The sequence below is a fragment of the Sphaeramia orbicularis genome, chromosome 2 (genome assembly GCF_902148855.1).
Source record: "Sphaeramia orbicularis chromosome 2, fSphaOr1.1, whole genome shotgun sequence".
Taxonomy (NCBI): Eukaryota; Metazoa; Chordata; class Actinopteri; order Kurtiformes; family Apogonidae; genus Sphaeramia; species Sphaeramia orbicularis.
Genome location: NC_043958.1, coordinates 27,880,968 through 27,903,120, shown reverse-complemented (window position 1 = coordinate 27,903,120; position 22,153 = coordinate 27,880,968). Strand labels below are relative to the sequence as shown.

General features: G+C 38.5%; 1 protein-coding gene across 1 annotated transcript in view; it reads left to right on the top strand.

Moving 5' to 3' along the window:
- Positions 1-22,153, top strand: part of LOC115433363 (NLR family CARD domain-containing protein 3-like) — a 102,953-nt gene that overhangs the window by 30,147 nt on the left and 50,653 nt on the right. The gene's annotated exons all lie outside the window — the stretch shown is intronic.

The following is a 22,153-nucleotide window of genomic DNA, read 5'->3' as shown; positions in this document are numbered from 1 at the left end:
CAATAGTGCCTGTGGACCCCTTGCTGGATCCAGGGGGCTTTTATTCCAAGTATTTTCTGGTCCCAAAGAAAACCGGAGATCTACGTCCAGTTCTAGATCTTAGGGGCCTGAATGTATTTTTAAAGGTGTTACCCTTTCACATGCTGACCGCCAGGGAAGTGTTGCATGCAATTTCCCCAGGGGACTGGTTCACGTCAATCGACCTGAAAGATGCATATTTCCATGTCCCCATTGCACCACGTCATTGGCAGTTTCTTTGCTTTGCGTTCCAGGGGAAGCACTTTCAGTTCAGGATTCTCCCATTCGGACTCTCACTGTCTCCCAGGGTGTTCAGCCGGTGTGTGGTAGCAGCCCTGTCCCCCCTGCAGGCACAAGGGTTGAGAATTCTGCCTTACCTAGATGACTGGCTTGTCTGTACAGCAACCCGTGACCAAGTATTCCGGGACACTCAGATGGTGCTCAATCATGTAGGCCACCTGGGCCTGTGGGTGAATATGGAGAAGAGCAATCTCACTCCTTGACAGGAAACAGTCTTTCTTGGCATTGCCCTGACTTCAGTTTCAATGACTGCTTGCCCCTCACCCCAGCAGGTCAGCGGTATTTTGGACCTGCTTCCAGCATTCCGGCACGGCAGGGCTCCGCCTTTTGTGCTGTATTTGCGCCTTCTGGACATGCTCACGGCCGCATCTGGTGTGGTGCCCCTATGGCTGCTTTCACTGTGACCACTTCATATGTGGTTAAATGGCCTGGGCTTGGACCCTGCGCAGCATGCACACAGACACAGGAAACTTTGTGTCCCACCTCAGTGCATCCGGTCCCTATCCCAGTGGAGGGACAGGTCGTGTATCACGACAGCGGTCCCACTTGGCTCCCTCCCGTCACGCAGGGAGGTGGTGCATACACCATGGGTTGGAGTGTGACATGGCAGGGGCGGATGGCCAAGGGGACATGATCCCTACTGCAGAGCAGGGAACACATCAACGTCCTGGAATTGCTGGCCGTGTACCTGGCTCTCCAGTACTTCCTCCCAGGCTTGCAAGGCAGGTATGTGCTGGTGAAATCAGACAACACTGCTGTTGTCTTTCACATCAATCACCAGGGAGGCACCAGGTCAAGGATTCTGTTGCGCTTAACTCAGCAGCTTCTGACCTGGGCGGCTCCACACTTTACCAGCCTCCGGGCAGCCCACATCCCAGGACCACAGAACATGCCTGCAGATTTTCTGTCACGTCAGAAGCCGCTTCCAGGGGAGTGGAAGCTTCACCTCGAGGTGGTTGATTGCATTTGGAGGACCTTTGGCAGAGTGGAAGTGGACCTCTTTGCCTCCAGAGAAGTGGTTCACTGTCCCCTTTGGTTCTCCCTGACAGACAGCGCCAGTCCTTTGGGCGGTGATGCACTGGCACACGATTGGTCCCACACTCTCCTCTATCCTTTTCCTCCATTCGCCCTAATCTTTCAGACTCTCCTCAGAGTCCTTCAGGAGGGGCACAGGGTCCTTTTGGTGGCCCCCTTTTGGCCAGTAAGGACTTGGTTTCCTCTGCTGTGCAGGCTTTGCTCTGGCCTACCAATGCGCCTTCCCTCCAGGAGAGATCTCCTGTTCCAGCTGGTGGGCCAAATTCTCCACCCCGACCTGGATCGCCTCCAGCTCTGGGTTTGGCCACTGCAAGGCCCGGCTCCTCCTTCTCCCGATATGATGGGGAGGTAGGGCGCACGATGGCTAATGCACGGACACCATCCACACGTGCTATATATGCTAACAAATGGGCAGTTTTTGAGAAATGGTGCCTTGACAAAGGACGGGACCCAGTACATTGTTCAGTCCCTGACATACTGGCCTTTCTTCAGGAATTGTTGAATCATCATACACTGTGGACTGATGTGTCATGTACTCCAAAGGTGCCATCAATGGCAGGCCACACCCAGCCACTCCAGCTTGCCCGTTTTGACACCGGGGCCCCCTTTGAGCCTCTGTGCCCTGTCCGTGCTCTGGAGGCATACATCACTTCCACAGCATCTTTGCGGAAAACAAATAGTCTGTTCATCTGCTATGCTGGCACATGGAAAGATCAGGCTCTTTCTAAGAAACGTCTTGCCACTGGATTGTGGACATGATTGCTAAAGCCTACACCTTGCAGGGTCAACCTCTGCCTGCTGCAGTCAGGTGCCACTCAACGAGGAGCCTATCAACCTCATGGGCTGCCATGAATGGAGTGCCATTGGAGGTTATATGCAGGGCAGCCTCCTGGTCTTCTCCAAACACCTTTGCAAGGTTCTACAGGGTGAATGTAGCCACACCCCATCCACTACAAGGCATCCTTGGGCAGCAACCCTCTACATCTCACTAAAGTGGGTATTGTTGTAGCAGTTGTTGTCAGGGGTTTTGCAGATTCCTCGTGACCTTGTTGATATACATCATCCAGTGCTTGAAGCACTGCCTCTGGCGGTCAGTAGGGATGAAATAGAACGAAAGTTACATATGTAACTACGGTTCTATGAATCCTGGATGACCACCAGAGTGCTTGGTCCCTTGGAATCCTCGTGCTCTCGCGAGAAGATTAAGGGACTGAGGTTCCGGTGTCACGTGACAATATGGACTCACCTGAGCTACCGGGAGGTCACAAGTGACTCTGTCATTAATACTCGAATGATCATTCAGTGCTTGAAGCACCGCCTCTGGCGGTCATCTGGGATTCATAGAACCGTAGTTACATACATAACTTTCATTCCATTGGATTACGGATGAAATCCAACCCAAACATACAGAAGGAGCTGGTACCACATTAGAAAACACATCAACTGTCAGTGAAGACAGTGGGTGAGCTGACAGCTGATTGGTCAGGACACGGGTCACATGACACAAATACCCTGAAGGACAAGTCCTCAGAACCTCAGATCGTTGGCCAATCACACCTCCTCTGTCTTTATGGATCATTCTAGTGTCGTTCTTGTGCCACTGTCTGATAAAGGTGGAAGACGAACAAAAAATAAAGTCAAAAACACAGCTGAGTCGATCAGGAGGAAAGTTTGTCACAGTAACAAGTTCAACCCAAAACATCAAATCACTTCCATGAATATTTATCATCCATTAGATAAAGGCTGTAATATTATGGATTTTATGGACAATTAGGAAAAAGGGAAAGATTAAAAAAAAAAATCTGTGCAAAGGTCGTCACTAATACAGTTTGTTTTTGATCAGAAGGTTTTTGACGGTGAACTTGGAGACACAGACTGAACAGAACCATTGGAATGAAATGTCAGTAAATTCCAGTTCCTGTCTATCTGTCCTTGACTACTGCCTACATGACATTAGCCAGAAAAACCACAACTACAACTCACATCTCAGAGCTTCTCTGAAATAAAACTCACAGACCTGTTTCAGACCAGACCTTTATTTGTCTCCATCAAGAATTTTTTACCCCAAACCATCAGAACTCAAACCTGTGGAGGTTTAAAGTGCTGTGACGCTGCTATCCATCAGTCATCTGCATTGGAACACACATTATCTATGTGATCACATGATCAGCATTTATTTAGTCAAATATTTCTGTGGAAGATTTTCATGATAACTTCATGACTTCTGTGTTTGGTCTTTGAATGAACTACTAGGACTTGTACAGCTATCAGTACTTGTGTTTAATATAATACAAACTGAACCAAAATGAACAAAAAACTAAATTAAACAGAGAACAGCAAAGTTACAAAGGACATCCTTTAAATATTCAACAAAACCAACATTTTATTCATTTTCTTTGAGCATTTTCTTCATTTTTCTGATTAATTTGTTCAGTTTGTTTCATTTTTGCAAATTTTGCTGATGATGATTATTATTAGTTTTAGTTTTGTTAATTTTGTATTTAATTTTGTTTTTTGCTCATTTTCATTCATTTTGAGTGATGATTAATTTGACTGATTAGTGTGTTCAGTTTTTATTCCTTTTGTTGAGCATTAGTGTTTGTAATGTGGTACCAGGTGAGGTTGTGTAACTGTGGTTTTATATTCACACTAATGTGGCGTCTTTCCTTGAGACTGCACAGCTAGCAGCTAGCTTACAGCTATAAAACACACACATCACCAATCCAACATATGGTCATGTGTGTCACAGTAACAGTGTGTGAACCAGAGACACAATTACAAACAAGTCATTTTCTAGTCTTTCCCCTAAAGTCAAATCAAGCTGATCACTGATCAATAACTGCAGCTGTTTTGTGTTTTCTTCTGTCCATCAGATTTCTGTGAACTCACCCTGGATCCAAACACAGCGCACAGAGAACTGAAACTGTCTGAAAACAACAAGAAGGTGGAAGGAGTGGAGGAGGTTCAGTCATATCCTGATCATCAGGACAGATTTGAGTGCTATCCTCAGCTGATGTGTTCAACTGGTCTGACTGGTTGCTGTTACTGGGAGGTCCAGTGGAGTGGAGAGGTTTATATATCAGTGACTTACAGAGGAATCAGAAGGAAAGGAAACAGTACAGACTGTGGGTTTGGAGAAAATGATCAGTCCTGGTGTCTGGAGTGTGATGAAGATGGATACGAGGTCTGGCATAATAATAAAGGCGCAGCCTTCCCTCAGTCCTCCTCCTCCTCTGGTACAGTCTCAGTGTATGTGGACTGTCCTGCCGGATCTCTGTCCTTCTACAGAGTCTCCTCTGACAAACTGATCCACATCTACACCTTCAAAACCACATTCACTGAACCACTGTTTGGAGGATTTAATCTGGGGAAACCAGGATCCACAGTGTGTTTGTGTGGTGTGTAGTTGAGTTGTGTAGTTGTGTAGATGTGTTGTATAGTTGTGTAGTTGAGTTGTGTAGTTGTGTAGATGTGTTGTATAGTTGTGTAGTTCAGTTGTATAGTTGTGTAGATGTGTTGTTTAGTTGTATAGTTGTGTAGATGTATTGTTTAGTTGTATAGTTGTGTAGATGTGTTGTGTAGATGTTGTGTTGTGTAGTTGTGTTTTGTTCAACATAAAATTGTTCAGACAAATCAGTTGAATTTTAACACAATTCTGTCTGAGTTGATCGTCTACAAATACACAGAACATTTAGAAACACCAATAACAGAAATCAGACTGAATTCAACAACAGTTATTTTGTTTGGGGCGTCCATGGCTCAGATTATAGAGCGGGTCATCCAATAATCGAAGGGTTGGCGGTTCGAATCCTGCTCTTTCCATGTGCTGTTGTGTCCTTGGGCAAGACACTTTACCCCCCTTGCCCCCACTTAGTGTATGAATGTGTGTGAATGTCCAGTGGTGGTCGGAGGAGACGCAGGCGTAGATTGGCAGCCACGTTTGTGTCAGTCTGCCCCAGGGCAGCTGTGGCTACAAATGTAGTTTGCCACCACCAGAGGGAGAATGTGAGAGTGAATGAATAATGGATCATCTGTATGCGCTTAGAGTATGCGTTCACAGAAAAGCGCTATATAAATCTAGTCCATTATTATTATTTTATTATTATTATTATTATTATTATTGTTATTATTATTATTATTATTATTGTTGTTGTTGTTGTTTATTTCTGACACTTGTTTAGGTTTTTTTTTTTTTTTTTTTTCCATCTTTATGATGAATTATTTGTCCAGTGGTTTCATTTTTCTTCATTTATGTTGATTATTTTGTTGATTTTTCTGATCTTTTTGAGTTTTCTTTCTCACTTTAAGTTCACTTTGGCAATTGTTTTGTTATATTTTTCTTCATTTAGTTGAATATTTTCTTCATGTTGATTATTTTATATTTTCGAATTTTTGTTCATTTTTTTCTTTTGTTTCATTTTCTTCATTTGTTACTTTGTCCTTTTTTCCATGTTTCCATTTTATTGTTTTGCTATTTTTCATTCTGATAAATTATGACAATTATTTAGTTAATTTTTGTTGCTCATTTTTAAAATTTTCATTAATTCTTAGTATTTACTTAATTATGATGAATTATTTGTCCCGTGTTTTAATTTTTCTTCATTTACGTTGATTATTTTGTTAATTTTTGTAAATTTTGGTGATTATTTCATTCTATTTTTCTTCCTGTTGTTTATTTAGCTCCTGTTGGTTGTTTTGTTCTATTTTTCAGTTGCAGTGCTCATTACTTAGAGGTTCTTCTGCTATAACACTGCTGCCCATAATGTTGGAATAAAGTATTTTTCCTCTTGTCATGAAATGATTGTAAATGTGTGATTTCTTGTTCATCCAGTGGAACTGGACTATCCAGAATCAGTCCCCAATTGAATGTGTGAGGTTGTCAGGTTCTGTCTGTGTTCCAGTCCTGTGGTTTGGATGCACATCAATCTAACTATAGAAGTGGGCGGGACTTTCGCTGGAGAAGAACTCAACTCATCCAACCATTGTCCACATGTGACTTCTATCAATGATCAGTAGAAACTAGACTGATATCTGGAACCATTTACATGTTAGAAACCATCAGAATATGGACCATTAGAAGGAAAAGAACATTTAGAATATTTTAAAAAATCTACATTTTTACAAACTGTGAACAAACTTTGTAAACATTGTCCCAAAGAAGATACAGATGAAATTTAAATGAATTCCACCAATAGTTTCAGGGAAGAAGATGTTTGAAGAAATCACTAACGGAGACGATGCCTCCACAATAACTCATCTATCAGCATTTTTACAAAGTGAGAGGATTATGGCTTTAGGCTGAAAATGACCATGACTTTAAAGAAGTGTATTTACAGAATAAAGACAGAATGTTTGGAGAAAAGTCATAAAGAGGTGGAAATATCTGGGGAACAGCCTCCACGTCTGCATTCAGTTCATCTTTTGGGCTGAAAGTTGGAGAGAATTTTGACTCTTTACTCATAAAATTCTATTTTTTTTCCTAATATTATAACTTTATCCTTTGTACATTTACATCCATAAACACCTGTTTACTGGTGGAATTACAATATTTTAGTCTAAAGGCTTGTGAGTGTTATTTCCATCTGTTTTTAGATACTTAAGCATCTTTCAGCAGTAAAATGTTCACATTCATTCATGTCCAGAGTTTGTGTAACATGTTTTGTTGCTTAAATGAAGAATTATCATAAATCTGAGTCTGATTTACATTACACTGACATTTACAGTAAAAAAAACATTTGGATTCATTACAAAATTCATTATAATTATTATTAAATGGTGTAAAAACCTCATTTCCAGTTTTTTCCGACTCTAATCCAAAGTTTTTTTCTCCTGATAAATAAAAACAAACCCAACATTTCATATATTTCTCGCCCCAGCCTGTGTTCTCCACCTGATACTGATCAGAGTTCCAACATTCCACTTGTCATTCTCAGTTTATTCACATCAGAAAGTGTCAGAACATACTAGTACATTTCATTTGTGTTCATTTATTCCATCAACAATCCAAACTTAGTGTTTTTACAGACACGTATGTTGAGAAAAAAGCATTAAATCCTCATCAAATCTGTTCCTTTTGGACTGAAAATAGACTCAGATATGTGACTAGTTTAGTGAAATTCCTGCTCATTTTTAGATCATATGTGCACCAGGTTGTGTTTTTGTCTGTGTGTCTTATTTTATTTCATTACTTTTGTCAAACTGTGACTTTCTGTTCTCATAACATCTTACACTAGAATGAACAGCTTTATTCTGTATTATTTGGTTATTCTATATATTTTTTACATCAGCTCCATGATCCTATTGTTTAACTGTATTTTTAAATTGGATGTCAGGAGTCATAAAGGAGTATTTTGGTACTGGAGGTGAAGTACCATCAAAGCACACACCATGAAATAACTGCTAAGATTAAACTGCCTAAATTCTTTTTTTATGTGAAAGCTGCTGTATTTGGTCATTAATAATTTCCATTATTTTTGCAGGATTTTTTATTTATTTATGTTTTTAATTCCCCCTTCAGTCGGAGGTACCGCCACTATTTATGATGCAGAGGAGATTGGCATTGATGCTTAAGTTGACAATATGTTGGCAGTTTTTTCTTCACAAAACTGACCTTGACTATCTTTTAGATTTAACCCAAATAAACACATTTACAATAGATGGTTTATTTTGACCGTACTGAACTGTGGATAACCTGTACTGTTACATCCCTAATGTACAGTAGGGCCTTTGCAGACAGTTCTCAGCACTCAGGCCCTAATAATAATAATAATAATAATAATAATAATAATAATAATAATAATAATAATACATTGAATTGATTTTACTTTACTTTCAATGGCCAAACTAAATAAGTTTTTGCAGTGTTTTGTGATTCTGTAACTATTTAAAGAACCTGCCAACACTGGCGAGAACCTGACATTTTTCAACCTCTTTCAATATCTGTGTTATTATCTGTTCTGTTCTGGTCTCATACAGAAAACACATGTGTTAAGGAGAAACCACCAAATATTGGTTGTGTTGAAAATGTCCTGTCGATGACCTAACTAGTTCATTTAGTCTGTCTGCTTCATCTGGTCCTGAACACGTGTTTGTTCTGTTCCATTTCAGTCACCAACTCTTCTTTTTCTTTGGTTTAATGTAGAAAGAAGACAAAGGTGGATTTGAAGAGAAACCTAACAGTTGTTATCAGTGAAATGTGACTTTGTCTTGATTGATGTGTTATCATGTGCATCACTGGGTGTTTCTGAAGTCGGATTAAAACATAGACTCTCTTACATTTAGTTTCTTGCATTTGTTTGACTGTTTTCCAACAGGTTTTGGTGATGAAGGAGTGTGAAATGTTATGTGTACACTGTAAAAAAAATCTGTAATTTAACAGAATTTTTAAAGTTTATTTTACAGATTTTTCCTGTATTTTTAAGATACAGGAAAATATCAATGAAATTACAAAAATAGACTGTGATTTTACATGTCAAATGTAAAATAACACGACAAAAACTGTAACTGTGAATAACCAAAAAATTTCAATTTTTTAAGTTTTTTTTTTCACAGAAAAATACAGTTAAAAATACATTTGCAAATGTATCGTAGTTTCACAAATATTTCTTTTCTTTTTATGAGATTTAACTGTTAATTTAAAATTTAATACTGTAAAAAAAAATAAATAAATAAAACGAGATAAAATTACTGACAATTAATCGTTAAAGAAGTATTTGTTCTGTAAGTTTAACCAGATTTGTTTGTTAATTGACAAATATCTTGTGTAATTACGGGTGGTTTCACAACAAAAATGTTGAATAAATGTATTTTTGTGAATGTAGAACATGTATAAGCACTGATAAACTGTCCAAATACAGTTTTTATCAGTGGATTGTACAACTGAGTCTCATTGAAAATTATTTATATATATATATTTATAAGTAATTTTATTCTTTTAATACATGTAAATATTCTTTATTAAACATTAAAAGTAAAAAAAAAAAAACATGCAAAATCTCATGTAAAGTTAGGGCAAAAAACTGTATTTTAATTATGGAAAATTACTGTATTTTTATGAGATGGTTATTTTCCGTATTTGAACAGTATTTTTTCGGCACCCCTGCTGCTGGAATAATACCGTTTTTTTTTTAATCTTTTTGTTTGTTTGTTTTTTTACAGTGTATATATACAAAAAAAGTCCCATATGTAATATTTGACTGCACCCCCTTTGGTTTGGATTCCAGGAGATATTCACTATCACATCTTTTTTACCACATAATGCTTCTGTAGAGTCACAATAAGGTTCATTATATTTGTTCTGTCCACAGTTGCATTCATTTTGGATTATTGATGATGGAGAATCGGACGGCTGCATCAAGTCTTCATCACATCCCAAATTTGAGTCTGGACTTTATGGAGGTGAATCCATGTGTGAAAATGATGTCTGATTCTCCCTGAACCGTTCTGTCACAAGCCTGATGATCCTGATCAGTGCGCTCATTGTCCAATCTGTAGGACATTAAAGATATGCATCTGCAGATTTCACACAGTTTAGGAGTTCAGTCAAAGTCTATGGAATCCATGTTGTTGACAGTCTATGATCCGACAGCAGAAGGATGAGGAGAACTCCAACCTTCATACAAACACAGAGTCATCCTCCCAGTGCTGTGTGGAGGACACATAGAATTGGAAAAAAAGTAAAAAAAAAAAAAAAAAAAAAAAAAAAAGATATTATTCTGGCAGCAGAGGTGCCAAAAAAAAAAAAAAAAAAAAGTTCAAATACAGAAAATAACCATCTCATAAAAATACAGTAATTTTCCATAATTAAAATACAGTTTTTTGCCCTAACTTTACATGAGATTTTGCTTTTTTTTTTTTTTTTTAACTTTTTAATGTTTAATAAAGAATATTTACATGTATTAAAACAATCAAATTACCTATAAATATATATATAAATAATTTTCAATGAGACTAAGTTGTACAATCCACTGATAAAAACTGTATTTGGACAGTTTATCAGTGCTTATACATGTTATACATTCACAAAAATACATTTATTCAACATTTCTGTTGTGAAACCTCCCGTAATTACACAAAATATTTGTCAATTAATAAACAAGTCTTGTTAAACTTACAGAACAAATACCTCTTTAATGGTTAATTGTCAGTAATTTTATCTCATTTTATCTTTTTTTTTTTTTTTTTTTTTTTTTTTTTTACAGTATTAAACTTTAAATTAACAGTTTAATCTCATAAATAGAAAAGAAATATTTGTGAAATTATGATACATTCGTAAATGTATTTTTATATAAGATAATAATAAGAAAAACTCATCTGTCCAGTGAACATCGACAAATCCTCACTTTGTACAGTGTTAATGAGACAGAGTTGTTCTATTTTCACTTCTGGTGATTGTTTTTATCACTGTCTCGTATAAATCAATGAAAGCTCCACCCTTAGACAACTCTTCATATCTATAAACCTTCATGTCAAATGACTAATAGTAGCTCCACTGGAGTTTAATGAACAGGTTTATTGTTTTTCAGGTGAACATATCAGACAGAAATTAGTATCAGATAATAAATAACAACACAAACCTAATGAGACAAACCTGATAATGGAGAAAAATGTGAAAATAATGATAAAATATGTTACTTCTGTTAGTTTTATACAGGTAAAGATGATTATCATGGCATCAAATAGAATAGAATAGAATAGAATAGAATAGACTTTATTGTCAGTGTGTTTTCCAGTCAGTGCAAAAATATGAATAAAAAGCCAATACGTCGAAAAGTAAAATTATAAAAGAAAACTAGTAAAGTAAGAAGATCAAATACAAGATTAAAATAAAGTTATGTGTAAAATCTACTAAGTTTGAAAGGCACCGTATAGTGATATTGACCCACACATGTTCTGGGTCAGTTCTAGGATTATTCTGTTATAGGATGAACAGGCAGAATTATTCCAGTATATTTGAACTGTCTGTATGGGCTCCTGAAATCATAAACCTAATGAGACAAATGACATTGCAATGGTTAGTTTGGTTTAAATTGTTATATGGATGTATATAAATGATATGGACATAAATATTGGGACACATCATGTCTACAGCTGTAAGATGTCCTGTTCATGATGATTTGAGACATAAACATAAATATTTCCATAAAGTTCAATGGGAGATTTTTCTTCCTACAGTGATCAGCCATAACATTCTGACAGGTAAACTAGTATTAATGTTGATTATGTCATTACAATGGGACCTCTCAGTGGGTGGGATTTACACTACATGGACAAAAGTATGTGGACATGTTGAATTCAGGTATTTGCTTTCTAACAGGGGTCTGGGATACAAAACAATAGTGACAAATGTCACAATATAGATTTATATTAGAATAAATATCATTGCATTGGTTAGTTTGGTTTAAATTGTTATACTGATGTATATAAATGATCTGGATCCAAATATTGGGACACATCATGTCTATGGCTGTCATCCCACTCCTTTTCAAACGTTTTCTTTTCTTTTTAAATAAATCTGTTCTTTGTTTGGTTTTAATTTTATGTTTGAAATAATTAAACAAAAAACCGCTGGAAGATGTCCTGTTTATGCTGATTTCATATGTAAACATATACATATATTCCTTAAAGTTTAATGGGAGATTTTTCTTTTTAAGCGAGATGTGAAGAAAGTAGATGGTTAGTTGTTGTTGAAATGTATTATTTACAGCCAGAGCATGACAAATATTTTAGAAATTTAGAAGTAGAACATTTAAAACCATAGTCATGGATAAAATTTATAAAAAAAAATTTATTTTTTTTTTTATTTTATTTATTTTTTATTTTATATAAAAAAAACAATCAATGTTGGGAAAAACGAAGTAAAAACCATCTCTGATTTTGGAAGCAAAGATACTACTGTACTGTACGCTCAGTACAAGAGCATGTGTTTGGTTTTTTAGTCCAACACCTCTGTGGATTTAACACTGACCCTTAAATTTGAGAATTATTTGAATTTCAGCATTATTGTAGTAGTATATCCACTGCTAATACTTGCATTTGTAGTAGTAGTATATCTACTGTTAATACTTGTATTTGTAGTAGTAGTACATCCACTGTTAATACTTGTATTTGTAGCAGTAGTACATCCACTGTTAGTACTTGTATTTGTAGTAGTAGTACATCCACTGTTAGTACTTGTACTTGTAGTAGTAGCATATCCACTGTTAATACTTGTATTTGTAGTAGTAGTATTAACACTTATGTACATTTGTTCTAGTTATTGGTAATCATACGAACACCTGCTGTTCTACTTTTTAATAGTTCTAGTTCAGTTTGCTGTGCATCCATTAAAAAAAAAAAAGACCATGATCATGGGGGCTATTAACGACATTGTGACATACAAGACGACAGAGACAGATATATACCCCCAGAGGACATACAATCATGGAAAAAATGATAAGACCATCAAAAGTCATCAAAAATAATGGGTATGCAATCCAGTACTAACTCCTGTGTGTATCATGTAACTAAAACAGACAAAAAAGAGAACATGGAATGTCTACAAGCACTGTTTTTGTCAGTACAATGCCACAGATATTGATGGAAGAACTGATGGGATTTTGGTTATTATCAAGAAAACATGTTAAATGGATAGATATCAGCTCTGAAATTAAACTACTATGAGCTACTTTTGTTATTATCATTATATTTGTCCAAACAAATGTACCTTTAGTTGGACCAGGCATTAAAAAGAACAAGAAACTGAAGAAAACAAGGGGTGGTCTAATATTTTTTTCCGTTGACTGTATGGAGCTAATGCTGAACTGAACTATCGCAGCTAACACAATACTGTAGACAGATCAAGTTCAATAGATATGAACGACTGAAGACAGAGACAGAAAACAGGTTTGAAATGTCACAATATCACAACGTTGTGAAGAACAAACCCCAGATGACACACATGATCCAGTCCTCCAGTTGTTAGCTAACGTTCACGTCAACCTGTTCAAAGTTCTTCCTTCCCTTCCAAATCATATCTATATGATCCACATCCAGTTGGAATCCTCTGTCCACTTTACTGGGAGGTGTTGGAGTTGGTCCAATCTGAGGAACATCGCTGATATGAAGTTTTGGGAGCTCCTGAAGATAGCGCGTGTAGACCGTCTCCATAGTTACACCGGAAACAACATAGCCGTGTTGACTTTAGAGTACCTGGTCGTCATAGCGACACTACGCGTAAGTTCTGTGTTGTCTCGTCAAACTCACGCTGAATATTTTCATCATCCACCAAGGACAGAAATGTGTGAACCTCCTGGACCGACCACGGTGTCGTTTTGCAGGCTGTCATCATGGATTAGCCTACCGCTATATTTAATGCACACTTCCACATCTGGTTTTTAAAAATGGCGGGTCGCGCATTGATGACGCAATGACGCAGAGCCAACTCTCTGACCAATTAGTGGTCTGCAGTGTTTACACTTTAGTATCTCTAAACCCGTTTTGGAACCTCGTCCGAACACGTACTAAAAGAATAGTACCGGGTACCAGATTCCAGGTACTTTTACGTAATGGAAACGCAAAAAGGCTGAGTCGAGTCGAGCCGGAACCACATTCACCATATACTTTACACAGACCAATCAGAAGGCTGTATTGACATGACCAACCAATCAGAATGCATCTTGTTTTCATTCCCGGAAGTGCCAGCCCCGTTTGTTCCTCCTTTGTTTTTGCCAGAGACAAGCCGTGCAGCGGCTTACACAGCTTCATTCTACTCGATGTTAGTCGGTGGGTTTGGACACAGATTCTCATCTTTTGATACTTATGAGCAGTTTGAGCTCAAATCTACCCAAGTCTTTTTCCTCCTAGATATCTCGGTGCTCTCCACTATAGTTAGCCGGTACCGGAGCTCCTGACTCTCGTGCAGTGAAGCGGAGACGGTCACGTGAGTTTGAATGGATTTCCTTTTCAGTCCTCGCGCTGCTTGAACATGCTCCAGTTGTTTGGTAAAATTAAATGTTAATTCTGTTTTTTATTCCCATGTCACCAGTTAAAGTGGATGTAAATTCTGGTGAGTGCCCCGGGACAGATGTTTAAATCTAGGTTTACATTCTGTTCCCGTGTCCACGGCAGCCCCGTTTGGACCAAACGTAGTGCACCGATTCTGGAACAGAACTTGAATATGGAGGAAAAAAATGGATGAAATCCCACAGTGCACTATGTTTGGGTTAAACTGGGCTGCCGTGGACACCGCGAACAGAATGTAACCCTAGTTTAAGATAATCTACATGTAGTGAGTACTTTAGCCCACTAGCTACTTAGACACTACCTTCATAATTCTACCGTTTTCATCCATCTCGGTTTTTCAGACCACCAGACTAACATTACCTATCGCTGACTGGAACTAGTTTATCCAACACTAGTTAGATGGACTATAACCAGAGCTGGTTGAAGACTAGATCTTACTAGTCTGTAACTATAACCAGTCTGGGTAGTGGGTTAGTGCTCACTAACTAAACCTGAAGCCACTGTGTGGATGGAATCATTAGTGACTTGTCTGCAGACTATATTGCTGTGGGTTAAATACCGATCTTTGAGAATTGAGTCTTTTGTGTTTATCCGATGAATTGATTAGTTATTCAAATAATCTACAGGTTAATCGATTATTAAATTTATCATTAGTTGCAGCTCTAGTTATGGTGCAGGTGAAAACTGACTTGGATACTGCACCACCAAATAATAATTCCATCAGCTGCCACTGGTTTCAAAGCGTCCATAGAAGTGGTTGAGGCTGTTTTACTAATGTGATGTGGTTGTCCCCAGTGGGTGGTGAGGGTTTGTATTCCGTGGGAGTCTGAATACCAGGCCTGGTCTGTAGTGTCTCCGACCCTAAAGGCTCTAATCCTGAGCCCTCAGGAGCCCGTCCACCTCTCCTGTCAGCCATGGGCTCTGGTTGGTGGTTTGTGATGTATGCAGTAACAGCTTCAGTGGATTCTTCAGTGTCTGGATCGTCACAATTTGGATGTCTGACCAAGAAAAATGAAATTGTTATAACTCAGCATCAGCACCAAACTCAACATTAGGGGTGGGTGATATGGCAAAAATATTATATCATGATTTAAAAAAAAAATCTCAATCTGGATTTTATCACAATTCTTTACATTGATCTTCAAGACTAATTTGCAAGTTTCTGAACAGTGCAACCAAAGAATTTCCAGATGTAAAACATAGCCCTAAAAGAAAAAAAAAATTAAACTGACAATTTAGCCCAAAGAACCTTCCAGAAGATTTTTAATTTAAATAGTTTGTGTAATTTTGCAACATGTGCCAAGAACATAGACACATTCTAAAATGTGAACAACACTCTGTTTAAATGCACTCTGCAACATAAAAACTAAACTGTAATTGGTTTTTGAGGTAGTTTTTAATAAACATAAAAACTGAAAAAGAAAAAAAAAGACAAAATATGGTAAAGTTAATTTCATTAAATGTTAATGGGCTTCTTAGTCCAGTCAAACAGTCCAGACTTCTTACAAAAATAAAGAGAGAGAATATAGACACTGCATTCTTGCAAGAAACCCATATGATGGGTAAAGAGCATGAGAAACTTAAAAGAAGAGGATTTAAATATGTGTTTGCTTCATCAAATGGTTCAAATCATACGAGAGGGGTTGTCGTACTGATCTCTGGAAGAAAAATATATGAACATATACTCACTACTAGTGATAAAGGAGGCAGATTCATAATGATAAAGGGGAGAGTGGATGGGAATTTATTTACTTTTTATAATGTATATATTCCCCCGGGATCAAAACCTGATCTCTATACACAAATATTAGATAAGATTGTAACAGAAGCCCAAGGGACTCTCATATGTGGAGGAAATTTCAACATCACCTTAAACCCCCGCCTTGATTCTTCAGGAACAAGAATGTCTCTAACTAAGAAAATAAACTCAGTGGTGTTGGAATTAGGACTAATTGATGTCTGGAGACAGCTGTACCCATTAAAACAGAGACTACACCTTTTTTTCATCTCTGCACTCAACATATTCTAGAATTGATTACTTCCTAATGTTTGGTACAGATCTCAGTGACGTGCAACACTGCCATATTGGAACAATGTATTTTTCTGATCACTGCCCATTATATCTGCCTCTAATAACTACATACAGGCAGAAACTTACTCACTGGAGGTTTAACTCTAGCATATTGAACAGACACAGAATTGAACAGTTTTCAAAAGAAATATCAAACTACTTAGAACTTCATGACAATGGGGAGGTGTCTCCACCCGTCATTTGGGATACCTGTAAGGCAGTTATGAGAGGCCAAGTGATTGCTATAACATTATTTCTTAAGAAACAGAGAATAGAAAAACTCAACTGCTGCAATATGACTTGGAAAAATTAGAATCCAAACATGAAGACTCAGAGATCCCCAAATTAAACTAGAAATGACAAACAAAAGAAATCAAATTGATGAGAAGGAGAAGAAGAATTTGGGCCCTCCAAAACAGGATCATTGTGGAACGTACCTGCTCTTCTTCTCATTCAGAGTGTCTTTACTAAATACCTGTGTTACAGTTGTTTGCTCTTGTTTAATTCTACCTGTTTCCTCTGGCTGTGGTGTGGCTGCTCTTCTAGTTCAGTTGGACTCTCAGACTGTTTGGATGCTTTCTCTTCAGGTTCCTAGTGTCAACATATGAGTAATGCGATGGACCTGTATGTGGAGGACTGACCTCATCATTTCCCACCTGCCGCCCCCCAAAAACAAATTCACAACCGAAGTTTGTATGCTCAGGCTCTGTTCAAGGGGAGGGGGTGAGCTACGCAACAGTGGGAGACTTAAGTCTTCAGGTTCATTTTCAGTTTGTACAGTCGTACGGTGTGTGTGTACTCATTGTGTACCCCCCCCATTGTAATCCTTCACAATCTAATATCCTCATATCGCACACCCCTACTCCACATGTATGATAAGAGTCACAGCCTGAACTTAATGACATAAAATTGAATGTGACACTCTCTCTCTCTCTCTCTCTCTCTCTCTCTCTCTCTCTCTCTCTCTCTCTCTCTCTCTCTCTCTCTCTCTCTCTCAAAATATCAATATGGCAAACTATCGCTATATTTAATCTTAGCGATGGATTATTGGTGCGCTCTTAATGTGTAATTTTTTTTTTTTTAATTTTATTGTCAAAGTATAGCCACTATACACTTCTTTCACATTCACTTCACTTCCTCCTTAGTGAGTCCTGTCAACGTTTTACATGTCCTCCAGGGGTCGCTCTTTGTGTTCAAAATTGAGCCGAAGTCACAGAAGAAGAAAAAACAAACAACGGCGCTAATATGGAGGTTTTGAGCAGTGAAGTTAAACTGAAAGATTTAAAAAAAAATAAAATAAATAATAATAATAATAATAATAATAAACTGAAAGATGCACCGTCTGCATCATTTAAATCCAAAGTGTGGACTGACTGGCTTTTCTAGTGTGGATGGGACAAAGCTGGAGAAGGACTTTGTAGTATGTACGAACTGTCTTACAAAAGCTGTTGACTTCTGAGAGTCAACAGCTTGCGTGATAGGTGACTCACAGGATAACAGCTTCAAGCACAGCTCAATAGTGGTCATAGTGAGTGAGTCTGTTTCAACTGTGAAGAGACGACTTCCAGTTGCAGGTTTGATCAGTCCATAACACCTTCTTCCAGTCTTCAGTAGTCCACTGGCGGTGTTTCATGGCCCAGGCAAGCCTCTTTTTCTTATTCTGAAGTGTCAGCAATGGCTTTCTTGCCGCAACCCCACCCATCAAATGAGCTACCACTAATGAGCTGTGCTTGAAGCTGTTGTCCTGTGAGTCTCCTATCACTCCAGCTGTTGGCTCTCAGAAACTTGTGTTCTGATTCTGTTGTGGCTTTGGGTCTGCCAGACCTCTTCCTGTCAGCATTTCCCAGTCCAGTTTCTGAGTGCCTTTGGATGGTGAAGGGAACTGGACTTACTGACACCTTGACTTTCTTGGACATTTCTCTGTAGGAAAGACCTACATTTTTAAGTGTTATGATGGTCTGTCTTTCTTCTATCATTAACTGCCTTTTCCTCACCATTTTTATACTAACACACTACTTCCTGCAGTACAATACTGTTCAAATAATGCTCACAATGGTATGGTACCAAAGTGTGTTCCAACACTACTTTCATGCAGACAGAGGGGGTTGGAAGTAATTAAGAAACGTTGGGACACCTGGAGGAATTGGTAGCACCAACTTTCAAGGCTTGATCAACCTCCATTGCTGCAGAACTGCTTTAAGTTGTTAACCCATTTCTTGTTCGCCTTTTTGTATAATTCTGAAATGTACATTATTTTTCAGGTTTTTTTAACCTTACCTTTTTTTTTTTTTTTTTTTTTTTTAACCTCTGGCAGTTAACCACTTACCTTTGTACCATTTCAAGCTGTTCATTGGACTTGAACTGCTTGAATTTCAATACAAAACTGGAAAAATTGGGGTGTTCTAAAACTTTTGACCGGTAGTGTACCTCTAACAGGTAGAAACCTGGAGTAGACCCCACCTCCTGGAGGATGGACATCTGCCTTGACCAGTTGGGGTTAAAGAGAGTAAAGGAAGAGAGAGAGAGAGAGAAAAGAGGTGGTCTCATACACTTCTCTTAAAGGTGCTGTGAAGACTTTATGTGTGATTAGGTATCAATATTGCTTATTGATATTGCTTATCGATCCGATTCCTTATCGATTCTTTTATCAATTCTCATTGGGTGAGGGAATAAAATAGTACAAACAGGTGTGTTTGCATTAACTGTCTTTTAATTTTCTATTTCTGCACAGAAAATATAACATGTACAGTATGTACAAATAATAATAACAGATGACACCGGGCCGGTTCGGGGGGGGGGGGGGCGTACATTGAAAGTGAAGCAAAAGACACTTTACTAATTCCTCTATTGCCACATTTCTACTACATGGAACTGGTTCGACTCAGCTCAGCTTGTCTCCCATTGTTGTGTACGTCACTTCCTTTCCCTTCTTACCTTCGGAAACTTGTATTTGAGGAGTTACGATGTTTGTTGCCCACACCAGAACCGGCCCGGCGTTCACTCTGCCGCTTCATTCACAAGCGCTGTTAAGTAGAGTATCAAATACGTGACATTCCCGTAAATGATTCACATGCTGTGGACAAATGTTTGAGCATATTGGAGGGATTCCACCCTTTTGAAGACATGGAAGCTTTGCAAGTGTTCCAAGTAAGTGGACCTGGTGTCATCTTTTTAGACCGTTTCTGCCTCAACGCCATGTTGGCTATGTTCTGACCAATTCAATGCAGTGTACATGTGATGTCATCACGCATGCACAACGAAGGCAGAATCGATAAGCAGAATTGTTAAACAGGCAGGCAAACAATTCCAAGGAATCGAGCTACTGGGAACCGGTTCTCAAAAAGAACAGGGTCTCGATTCCCATCCCTATGCGTGATCTTGAAAAAGTCTCATTTTTATTTATATGCCTGATTGTAGTCCACAACTTAAAATGAGATCAGTGCTAAAATAGGTTATTTCCAAAGGCTATTTCCAGCTTCCCTGGTCAGGTCGGACAAGAGTGGACTGCTTTATGGCACACCTACGTCACTATAACACCACACTGACAGGGAAAGATTAGCAGTAAGAAGTAAGCTGAATGAGTGGGGAGTAAGATCTGTCCTTTTTCCTAAAGAAAGGGATTTCTTGGATTTATTTAGTTGTAATGGTGGACACTGGACCTGGAGCTGGACTGGCAGAAAGAAAAAGGACAGGAGCAGAAGAAAGCTAAATGAGAGAGTGATAGAGCATGGGCTAAAACACCAGTAAACCTCAGCATTGAACCGATGGATGGAACAGAGCTGGAGGTGTCCCTCTTCCTTTTCCACAAGTATAGAATGCTTCTGTTCTTTCTACATATTGTGACAACCTGGAAGTTGCCCCAAACACACACACACCCTGTAACATGCATGTTGGCATCCAGATCCACGCCGGAAATTGTCACCACAGCATCGACACCTGATTCGCCCGAAGTTGGCGGCAGTTTTTAAATACCCCCCCCATATCCGCATTCGGAGAGTGCGGCGGTGCGTTCGAGTCGGCATGACACGGAAGCGTCCGAGCAACAGCTCGTTAGTAGAGACAAAAAAGTACGGCAGTTAATCCCGTTTACAACTTTGTTCATCTCCGTCCGTTTTCTCCCTCTGGTGTATCACATCCATCCATCTCACTGCAGCAAGACAGTCTCCCTCACATACCAGCAAACCAGCAGAAATAACCGGAATGGATTACAAACTGACTGGACTGGACTGACTGACGGACTGACTGACTGCGACCATTGGAGTGTTGTGAGTAAGTTTTTTTTCTGCTTTCTCGTTTTTTTTTAAAAAAAGGCCTTGAACTGAACTGTGCGCTTGTTTTTTTTTTTTTCAAACGAACTGAAATGAACTGAATGAATATTTTTTTTTTTCCCCTTTTTGATAAACTGAAAACCCGGAATGGAATTTTTTGTTTAAATGGACTGAACTGTTTTTTTTGTTACTTTCTTCTTTCAAAAGACTGTTTAAATTGTGGAAGATTTAAGTTCGAATTTTTGCTTGGTTGGTGGATTTTGTTGAGTTTGGACTTTGGGTTTTCTGTGGGGTGGGTTTTCAACTGTGGGTTTGAATTTGTGTGAATTTTGTTTAAAATCATTGTTTAATACATGATTTTGAATTTTACATGGTTTGAATGTGTGTTCTTTTCTTTGTCATTTAATGTGTGGGGTGTGAGTTTAGTTAAAACTCGCATCCTTTGTGTAGTTTGAGACTCAAGCTAAAGACTGACTTACACTGACTAACCGAACATCTTATATGTCAGGAGAGAGACCTGGCTGGCACCCCTGAAAAATCAATATAATAAAATAATATAAAATAAATAAATTAAAACATCAAACTCAAACTGTCACAATATGCATTGGAACATTGGATTGGACTCTAGTGTCTGTTGGTAGCTCAGTCAAACACTTAGTAAACACTTGTGTGGTAGCCACAGGGCTAGCTCTGTGACGTGGCTAATCTGATTTGGAGCACTGTTTCAGTCGGGCTTTGGAAGGTCAGACTGAAATGGTTCTGTATGGAGTTGAATGTTCATGCTGGGGCCTGGATACTAAACTGTCCTTCAGGAACAAGACAATTCTAACAGTAGAATACTGTGAATGCAGAAGGCTGAAGCAGCCAGAGCTGAACTGCTAATGCAGAATGATGAAGATGTTGAATGACTGAAGTCATTTAGGAAAATGACTGAATACTTTGTGGAAAAGCTTGTGCAAATATATATTATTGGGACACGTCTTGAGGGCGGTCTGTGAATAACACTAAAACCGATAGTCTCCACACCCTTGGACACTAAACTCTGGGGCACTGTAATGGGGGGGTAAACAGGACACATTCATGGGGCCCAGTGGATATAAGTTAGAAGTTGTGAACATTTCATGTAAACTCCAGAGTAAAAGAGAGACATAGAAGCTGGAGTCGGATGTCCAAAGTTAGATTTCACTTTTGTTTTCACCCCAATTACTAAACTATGCTACAAACAGACTTTATGAAATTTGCTTGTTGTCTCCTTTCAAATGTCGCTTTACACCCTGGAAGTTGCTGTCTTGAAAAAAGAAAATCAGAGTTGTAAAGAGGATCTGCTCTGCATTCATTAGCTTCAAAACAAATGCACACCTTGGCCCTTACGACAGTAGGTGCTAGTGCTCATGGGAAGTGGAGTCTTTGTCCCTTAAAAACACTAATTCTGGCCAAAGGTGTCGCTGCAATCCTCGTT